This window comes from Echinops telfairi, unplaced genomic scaffold (assembly GCF_000313985.2).
Source record: "Echinops telfairi isolate 266 unplaced genomic scaffold, ASM31398v2 ScPeMD7_39;HRSCAF=148, whole genome shotgun sequence".
Taxonomy (NCBI): domain Eukaryota; kingdom Metazoa; phylum Chordata; class Mammalia; order Afrosoricida; family Tenrecidae; genus Echinops; species Echinops telfairi.
Genome location: NW_022103937.1, coordinates 887,662 through 898,025, shown reverse-complemented (window position 1 = coordinate 898,025; position 10,364 = coordinate 887,662). Strand labels below are relative to the sequence as shown.

General features: G+C 41.3%; 1 pseudogene; it reads right to left on the bottom strand.

Annotated features, from left to right (window-relative positions):
• Positions 1–1,861: 1,861 nt before the first annotated feature.
• Positions 1,862–2,680, bottom strand: LOC101648336 (annotated as a pseudogene).
• Between the last annotated feature and the right edge of the window lie 7,684 nt (positions 2,681–10,364).

Below are 10,364 nucleotides of genomic sequence, written 5' to 3'. Positions count from 1 at the left end.
GTCCCTAGGTTGGTTGCCCCTCCCCTACCTTTCTCCCACTTCCCCTTCTCCCATATGTCTCTGAATTGTTTATCTTGCCTATCTTATCTAGCTAGACATGCAGACACATTAATAAGCACAAAAACCAGGCAAAGCCAAATAAAACAACAAAGGAAGACAAAACCAACAAAATAATAACAACAAAAAAACAAAAACAAAATAACAACAAAAAGAAAGCCAATGACAAAAAAGGAAAAGCCTATATAGTTCCAGGTCTGTTTTTTGACCTTGAGGAATGTTTTCCAGTCAAGTCTGATGGGGTGCCACACTGTCTCCAAAGTCTATTTTTGGTATTCCCCGTGGATTTCATCCCTTTGTTCCCCTTGCTGCTCTGTTGCATGCCTTTGGTGTTTCGCCCCAGTATGATGGGGTCAGATTGGGCACAATTTCCACACTGTGGCTCCAGTGTTGTCTCCTGTAGTGCTATGGCTCTTTGAGGGATGTGTATGGCTCATTGAAGGATGTCGTGTCTCATGATGGGGCCTGCCCTATGGTCCTCTCTGTGCATTGTCTGCTCTGAACAGAAATATCATCCTTGGCGCTTGGTAGGCCAGGATGTGTTCACCTCACTTTCCATCCCTCTTTGTTTCTCCTATGTGCTCTAATCAGACATGATCCCCCTCCCCAAGCTCTAGCTTCAGTGTTGTCCTCTGAAGTGCATTCTTCTGGGGTGTGTGGAGGGTCCACATAGTTGGGATTGGGGCTGGTCCCTCAGACCTCTCTGTTGGTTCCCTAGTACATGTGGTATGTTGTATTCATGTCTTGGTGCACTGGGTTGAAGCCTGGTCTCTCTCTCCCTCTCCTGTGGAAATATAAACAATACCCTCCCCTTGAGTGGGTTAGTGTCATGTTCCACCACCCCCACCCCCACCCATTTTTTTCGTCTTTCCTTCCCCCTCCCATTTAGTTGGCTGCCATATGTATCCGTGGATTGGATTTGGCCCCTGCCATAATATTTGGACCTCACCCCAGGGATGTACGTATATAATAGCTTTTCCCCTGTGCCTCATTTTTTAAGCTTACCTCAGTGAGCTCATGTTGTACATGTCCTTTTGTGCTTGGCTTACTTTGCTTAGCATAATTTCCTCCAGTTCTTCCCATGTGGCAATGTGCTTCATGCCTTCATCACTGCTTTTTAGGGATGCGTAGTACTCCATTGTATGTATGTACCACAGTTTTTTTATCCATTCGTCTGTTGATGGAATTTGGGTTGATTCCAACTCCATGAAATTGTGAACTGTATCACAATGAACATTGGAGCACAGATGTCTGGCTGTGGTTTGTTTCATGCCCCTTCTGGGTATATGCCCAATAGGGGGATTGCTGAGCTGTGTGGTAGCTCGATTTCCATCTGTTTTAGATATTGCCAAGTCGATTTCCATAATGGCTGTACATAACTACAGATCCACTAGCAGTGGATGAGAGTTCCTATCTCACTACAGCCCCTCCAACACTTGTTGCTTTTGAATTTTTTGAATTGGGCTATTTTTGAGGATGTTAGGTAGTATCTCCGTTGTTTTAATTTTAATTTCTTTTGTGGCTAATGATTTGGAACATTTTTTCATATGTTTATTGGCCATTCGGATTTCTGCCCTTGTGAAACTTCTGTTCAGGTCCTTTGCCCACCTCCTCAGTGGGCAATTAGTTTTGTGGGGTTTTTTTAGCTTTTGGAAGCTAGCAGAGTCCCTTGGATGATTTCATACACTTGCTTTCATCTCTTAGAAAAACAAATTACTGCAAGAAAGAAAGAAAAAAAAGACTATATCTTTTTTTTTTACTGTCAATCCGCCTTTATTGGGCAGCCTGCCCTCTGCCCTTGAACTCAGACGATCATCTCCAGCTGCTGGGTGTACTCGATGACCTGCTTGGCCAGCTCCGTGGATGGGATGGTGGTGTCCTCCGGCTTTTGCTGCTGGCTGGCAAAGCTGTAGTAGTTGCCGGGGCCCAGGACCCACCTTCACTTCTTGGCATAGTCCGTCATCTTCTTGAGCATGTTGAAGAAGAGGACTCGGGTGGCCTAGCTGAAGAGGATCTTCTCATAAGCCTTCTCTATGCAGCCGGCGATCTCATCTCTGGATTGCGTCCAGCAGGATGTCAATAAAGAAGGTGTAGCTCTCAGCATGGATGTTGCCCTTGGCCAGGAAGACCTTGTGGTAACTTCCTTCCATCAGATACTGTTCCAGGGACACAGGGTGCTTGATGTGGACATTGGTCTGGATGTCCTTGGCAGGGAGTCGTTCCAGCTCTGTGTGGAACTCTGCCACCCGGTTCTGGGACAGCAGAAGAGATGGTTGAGGCCCAGGAGCTGGTGCATGTAGGCGGACTCGGGGAGCTGCTCCTTGTAATCAAAGTAGTAGCACTTGAGCTGGGCCATGTAGCGCTCGAAGGAGGGGATGTCCTTTCGCAGGATGCTCCACTGGGCCCCGATCTCCCGAATGTCACGGGCCAGAATGAGCTGCTGTTTGGTCAGCTTGGTCCCTGTGATGGGCAGGAAGTTGAGCTTCAGCAAAACCAGCTTGAGACGGCCGAGTTCTTCCCCGCACTTACGGTTCCACTCGCCCTTGAGCTGCTCGTACACGCCAGCAGCGGCCTGCAGGACGACGCCGGGGTCCACCGCTCCGTTCACTGCCACGGCCGCCATCTTTCCTGACGCGGCACTCTGGACTACATCTTTTAAAATCCAGAAAACCTATTTGAATTGAGAAGTTTTGTACAATTTTCATCCTGATAACATCTAAACCATTTGCTATAACTTGTCCCACATAAATATATAGAAATACATATCATCTCCTTTGTGCAAATAGCACAGTGGCATTTTTACATACTCTTATCTATCCATCAACACTCTGGATGAATAAGCAAGAACCCTACTGAAGAATGTCTTCCAAGCGATTAAGAGAAGCTGAAAGGCCATTTATTTCATTTCTGTGGATTGGCTGTCCTTAACATCAGATTCTTAAAATTAAAAAATAGCTCTATTGATTAAACAGAAGTGGAAGTGACATGCCTCTCCTTCTTTCTCATGCATGTCTGATGCCAGGACAGAATCCTTTCAGATTCTGTTAGTTTACCCCGAACAAATGTGGTTAGTAATAAATGAAGTATTAACAGGTCCTGGACATGACACACCGGTAGGTAGGTCAACAGATACAATTTAAGTACAGATGGAGTTCATGGTTGGTACAAAAAGTAAGGAGCTCAGCTGTTAACTAAAAGATGGACCATTCTAGTCCACACAGAGAAGACATGTCTGGACATCTGACTCTGGAAAAATCAGCCACTAAAAACTCTATGAAGCACAATTCTTCTGTAACATGCACGGAGTCATCATGGTTTAGAATGGACTCAAGGGCAACTGGGTTTTTGTTTGTTTGTTTTAATATGTACAGAAATACCTATGTTAGAAGGACATAGTAGGACTTAGAGCATCATCCACCGTTTGTGTTTGACACCAATTACAACATTCCTGTCTGTGACCAAAAGGAAATATATTTTAGGTTTTCAGCAAAGAATGCTGCACCACCCACCACCGAAATCTTCCCTAACCAGACCCTAAATCCCACCGCTGTGGTTAATATAGCCAGATAAGCCATGGCAGGACATTTAAGAAGCCCTGGTTCGACTCAACACTCCTTTCTCACCGTCTGACTCTTCACAGTTAAGGCTTAAAATAAACACAGGGAAGTGCTGCCATGACGTTTCTGAGGCAAAATAGTAACTGTAGGCCAAAGGCTTTGGCCAGCTGCTGTCAGATAGTTTAATTCTGAGGGGCGGTACTGGATGTGGGCCTGGTGGTGTCAGGGCTGATTTTTCAGGAATTTTTAGAATAAATATTAGTGTAAATGTGGGTAAAAAGAAATAGCAGTTTTAGCCAGAGGGTTCAGTGGAAAATCAACATATAATAACCTTCATGTAATCAGGACAATATGAAGAATGCACTATTATGAAATTCAATCTCATGAAACATCACTAATTCAACCACTGATTCAAGTTTCCCCAAAAGTCATTGTATCTTCTTCTCATTTGCTTATTTTGTACATATGTCATGTTTTGTTCCCTGGAAATCAACAAGTTATTTCATTAGTAATTCATTAGATAGCCTATTCATTTGTCATTTTTGTAAGTTCATAAATGGAAATTCAGCTGCGTCAATTTTAAGACACAGAGTCAGGTCAGTTTTGAATTGATCTGCCATTTGCCAGCTAGGTGAGGTGTGAAATATAACTTGAATTCTGAATCTATTTCTTCATGTGTTGATTAGGAATGCTGCAACACTTATTTCACAGCATTGTGATGGGGTTTCATCACAAAGCAGAGCACAGACATACGCTTAATAATGGTAATATTAATGATGGGGAAGATAATGACTGTGATAAAAATGGCAATGATCAAGATAGTAACTTTAGAACTGGTTATATGCTCCTCACACTTGAATCTGAAGGAGAACTCAGAGTAAATATGCTGAATGAGTCTTCAAATGAAAAAGAGAAAGAGTAGACTAAAGAACTAAGACAAATAATCCAAAGAGGTATAAATAACTGCAAGGAGATGTAATTTTAAGGCTGTTAGGGTCTCTGGTAACATTAAAACTTCCCAATAACCATAATCCATACAGTTTTGCTTTTTGTAACTTATCATTACAATTCTTATTCAATACCAATTTGGATAGCACTGGGGCCAACCTAACTAAGCCAAATCTTTGCTCTTTTAATTTTATAAACCTGATTCTCAAATAATTTTGCAATGGTTTAACTAATTACATAAATTTACAGTTTTGCACTCCACTAAAACACGCATGATCATTCAGTTGATTCTGAATGGTTGTGTTATAAAAGGAAACAGAAGTTGGAGAATTGCAGCATTTGTAACAACCTGGACGGATGATTATCCCAATCATATATTTAGTATTACGATGCAGTAGATTTCACAAAGTGGGACACAAAAATCCAGAAATACTCGTATTTTGACATTTTTTATGCAGAAACTCTAAATGTAGTGCAATCCCAGCCACAGAAGACAATCCTCATACGAATTTTAAAGAAAACTTGAGTCATCTGGTGAAACCTCCCACAGCGTCCTAGCAGAAAGATTTTCAGGTGGAATCCTCCCATAAAGAGAAGTATCAAGCTCCTGGTTCCCTTCTTGCAACTTATGTTTATGTCTGTGTGAAGAATTGAAAGTGAAAATATGAGTTGAGTTTAACTAAAGAAATGTGCCTGATTCTCAATGTTACTGAGAGAAAAAAGCAAAGTTCAAAATCTGTTTCTTATTTCATCAAAATCAATTACAGTCCCCTCTTAGTTTTGTTACCTCAAACAAGTTGGTACTGTTGTTATCATTGAAATGTTGCCTTCTGATAGTATACTCTACATGTTCTTATCTCTTCCATCCCTCAGCTTTAAGCAAAATGAAATACCTTAATTCAGAGTTTTCCTTTATTTTAAATATAGACACAGCAGCACTGTGACATAATTTCAACTGTCCCTTACCACCTTGGACTATCAGAATGAGCACAACAGCATGGCAGAGACGATGGCTCCTCAGAACATTCACAAAGCAGGCCAGACTTAAAGTCTTATTTTTCTTAAAGATTTTTAGGAAATCAACATAGCATATCCATCATCTACTTCTGATTTCACAACTAATTGGAAAATAAGTCACAGGGAGCCAACGTGCATGGTTAGACTGTCAGTTTAATTATTACTAGACTAACAGAAGAAAGTAAGATTAGATGTGAGGACACTGTTGATACTCTCTGCCAACCCTTCCCCCCTCTATCCACAGTCTGTCTCAGCACCAAAAAAAGAGTTCAGATTTGCCTCTGCCTGGGCTGGGGAGAAAGGAAAAGAACATCTACAGTTTGGGGCAGGTTTGTTCCACCCACTTAGCTCACTGCAGTCCCCCAATGATGTACAGAACAGCCTTTTCTGGGGGAAAAAATGAGTGTGACTTCACATTGGAGACCCAGAGTGTTATTCCAGCTGAGGTTCTTCAACTCTAGAACCCACATGGGACATAATTGGAGCACCCAACAGAAGACCAGGATCAGGAAGGTGGAGAGCTTTGAAACTGTATCTTGCAAAGACAAGACTTCTTGCAAAGACAAGACTACTCGGAATTAGCATGTTCTTTCCAATAACTGCAAAGCTGTTTATTTGATTGGAATAGTTTGCTTCTGTTCTCCCATTTCTTGCTTCCAATTCAAGTTAAGCAAGCCCTGTGACTAGCCTTGGCCAATGAAAGATGAGCAAAGCTGATATGTGTCACCTTTAGTCGAAGGGAATTGAGTGAATCAATACTTGGTTTTCCAGTCCTTTTCCCTTTTAAAGAAAAGTTGAGTCATCTGGTGAAAACTCCCACAGCATCCTAGCAGAAAGATTTTCAGATGGAATCCTCCCATAAAGAGAAGAATCAAGCTCCTGGTTCCCTTTCTGGAACTTATGTTTATCTTTGTCTGTGTGAAGAATTGGAGAGCCCTCACATTCCAGATAATGAAGTTATGCCATTTGTGAGTAAATGAGCGAGAAAACCAGGGCCAGGGCCTTGGGGTACCACAAGAGGAGAGAGGAAAGAGCTGTTATCATGGCCCAGAAACAAGTTGGAATCCAGTAACATTCACTACCCCCAAACAAGGTCTATACTGAGCAAAATTTCAGAACTGCTGCACATCAGTGAGTACTGGGCCCCTTTCATTCTTCACCATTCCAGATGAGAATGTTTACTGATGCTATCTTGACTTCTTCTGACATTGCATACTGATGTAAAGGGTGCATATAATTTGCTTTTTAAGTCTTAGGTCTCTAGAGTGAAAGTAGCCACAAAGTGACTTAATGTCGAGACTGCCATAGGGTCACTCGGTGACGACCTCAGACTTAAAAGTCAATGTCAGCATATAATGGCAATTATGGTGTCTCCCTGTGGAGGGATTCAGCAATTCTCTATTTTGGGAAATGGGAGCAATGACATGTAGGCAAACAGAAAAGAGTGTACTTCTAACTTTGTAAAATGTATTTCCGTGTGCATTAAACACACAGAAGGATTACAAAGCCAAGAACTATGTACTAAAAAAAGGAAGTGGCAGGTTTAGGCACAAATCTCAAGGGCAGAGAGGAGTACTTCTCATTGAACACTGTGTTTCAACAAGGCCAGTGACTAGGTCTGAAAGCAAGAACACCAGAAAGATGTTCACTTGTGTATTACTGATTATGCAAAGACATCTGACTGTGTGCATCTTAATGAATTAGGAATTGTGAAGAATGCGAATTCTTAAGAATTGAAAGGCCGGCCTATTTGGTGAAAGAGGCGATATTGGGATTAACAACCTTTGATATGCAGGTGATATAACCCTGGTTGCTGAAAGAGGACTTGAAGCACTGATTGGTGAAGATCAAAGATTGTAGCCTTCTGTGTGGATTCCAACTCAATATAAAGAAAACAAAAGTCCTCACAGCTGGACCAATAGAACATCAAACATGGAGAAAGCAAAGGACCATTAAAAAGGAAGACCAAAGTAGATGGCAGAAGATTCTTGCTCTTGAACATATTGTGAAGTGAAAAAGCTGAAGAGAAACTTGAGGTGACCAAGTAGAGTATTTTAATGGAAGGGCAGAGACCTAGAGTTAGAAAAGTGATGAAGAAATAAACAAAGAGTAGCACAATTCGCCTATCTCAGGCTGAAAGAATTAAAGGAGAAACTGTATCAAGCTGCAATAATAAAGCATTCCATAGCAAAATATTGGCAATGCAAGAAACATCAAGAAGATGGATGGAGTACACAGTCACATTAACAAAAAGAACCGGTCAACATCCAACCATTTCAAGAGACAGCATATGTTCAAGGACTGATGGCATTTAAGGAAGAAGTTCAAGTTGCACTGTGAAAAACAAGGCTCCGGGAATTAACAGGTGCTAATTGTAATGTTTCAACAAACTGACAGAGCTCTGGAATCACTCACTTACCTATCCCAAGGTATTTGGAACACAGTTACCTGGGCAATCAAATGGAAAATATCGGTACTTGTGCCCAATTCAAAGAAAAGTGACAGAATGCAAAAACTATCCAACAGTATTATTAATATCACAGGCAATTTTGCTGAAGATAATTCAGAAGTGGTTGCAGCAGTCCATTGACAGAGAACTGCCAGAAATTCAAGTCTAATTCAGAAGGAAGTACCATAATCACTGCTGACATCAGAGAGGTGTTATCTGAACCCAAAGAACACCTGAAAGGTATTGTATTGACTCCACAAAGGCATTTGACTGTATGGTTCATAAACTACAGAAAACATTCAAAAGAATGGACATTCTGAACACTTCACTGTTTTTATGTGGAACCCGTACATGAATCAAGATGTAGTGGTATGAACAGCCCAAGGCAATACTGTGTGGTTTGAAATAAGGAAAGCTGTGCACCAGAATTACATCCTTTCATCATATCCATTCAATCTGTATGCAAATAATCTGAGATGCTGGACAATTTGAAGACACATGTGGCATCAGAATTGGGAAAAGACTTATGAACCACATGTGATATGCATGTGGCACAAACTAGCTTGCAAAAAATGAGAACTTGAACCACTTGCTGATGAAAATCAAAGACTGAAACCATCAATATAGATTACAATTCGATATTTTAAAAATCCAAATCCTCATAACTTGACCTCCAGAGGTGATAAAAAGAAAAGATTGACGTTGTCCAAGATTTCATTTTGCTTGCATCCTTCGCTCATGGAATCTGCAGTCCAGAAATCAAACAGAGCATTGCATTGGGCCAGTCTGCTGCACAAAACTTTAAAATTTTGAAGAGAATAAATGCACATGTATGTGAAAGTTGGGCAGAGAATAAGAAAGATGGGAGAAAATGGGTGTATGTATGTATTTGAATTACAGTGTTGGGGAGGAATATTGGAAGGACCATGGGTAGGCAGAAGAACAACCAGATCTGAATTGGAAGATGCACAGCCGGCATGCTCCTTAGAAGCAAGACTGGCAAGACCTTGGCTCACTTAGGTCAGCCATGCTATCAGGAGAGGAGAGTGCCTGAAAAAAAAGACACCATGCTTGATAGAGTAGAGAGCTAAAAAGAGGAAGACTCTCAAGGAAATAAACTGACAATGGCTCCAGCATAGTAACAATTGTGAGGATGGCAGAGAACTGGGCAGTGTTTCTTCCTAATGCACATAGGGTAGCTATAACAGGAAAAAGCTCCATAGTGCCTAACAGCCGCCTTCCCATTTTAAAAGTATTCGTGAGTCTAAACAGACTCTTGAATTCCACTTCTTATTTTCAAGATCCTACATAATCTTGTTTCTACCCACTTCACTGAGCTTTACTTCTCACCTCTCTTCTCCCGGCACGTTGTCCCTTGAATTGTCCTACAACCCTACTCTAAGTCTTTGGAATTTGCTGATCGTCTGTAGCAGAAACTATTAGTTGCTCATCAGTTCGTATTCTCTTCAGCTAATCTGGGTCCTCTGCTAAACTACATTTCCTAGACTCACTTGCAGTTATTGTGAACAACAAAAAAAAAATCTAGCAAAGGTACTAAGAAGCAATGTGTACCATTTTCAGGCTGTTGTTAGATACAATCAATCTAGTTCCAACTTAGAGGGACCCTAAGGATAACAGGACAAACCACTGTGTGGTCCGGTCATGCAGCATCCTCAAAATTGCTTTTAAGTTTGAGCCTACTGTTGTAGCCACCGCGTTCATCTCTCTTGTCCTCTTGTTTGTGCTGTCCCTCCACTTTACCAAGCATGGTGTCTTTCTGCAGGTACTGGTCTTTCCTGACAACATGGCCCACGTAGGGAAGCCAAAGCTCACCATCCTCGTCTCTAAGGAGTATGCTGGCTGTAGTTTTCCCATGACAGATGTGTTAGTTCTTTTGGCAGTCCATGGAACTTTCAAGATTCTTTGCCAGCACCATAATTGAAATGCATTGATTCTCCTTCAGTCTTCCTTATTAAATGTACAACTTTCACATGCATATGAAGCTATTCATAACACCATAGTGTGGATCAGCAACATCTAAGTCCAGCAAGTAACACCCTTGCTTTTCAAAACTTTAAAGAGATCTTGTGCAGATTTACTCTATGCGATGCATTTTCTAACATCCATGAGCATTGATTGTGCATCCAAGCAAGACAAAATCCTTTTCATCATTTATTATAATTTCAGCTATTGATACAGTTGGGAATATTTTGATCTTCTTTACACTGAGTTGTAATCCATACTGAAGGCTGCAATCCTTGATCTGCATCAGCAAATTCTTCAAATCCTCATTTTCAGCAAGGTGTGCCATTTTCATATTGCAGGTTGTTAATAAG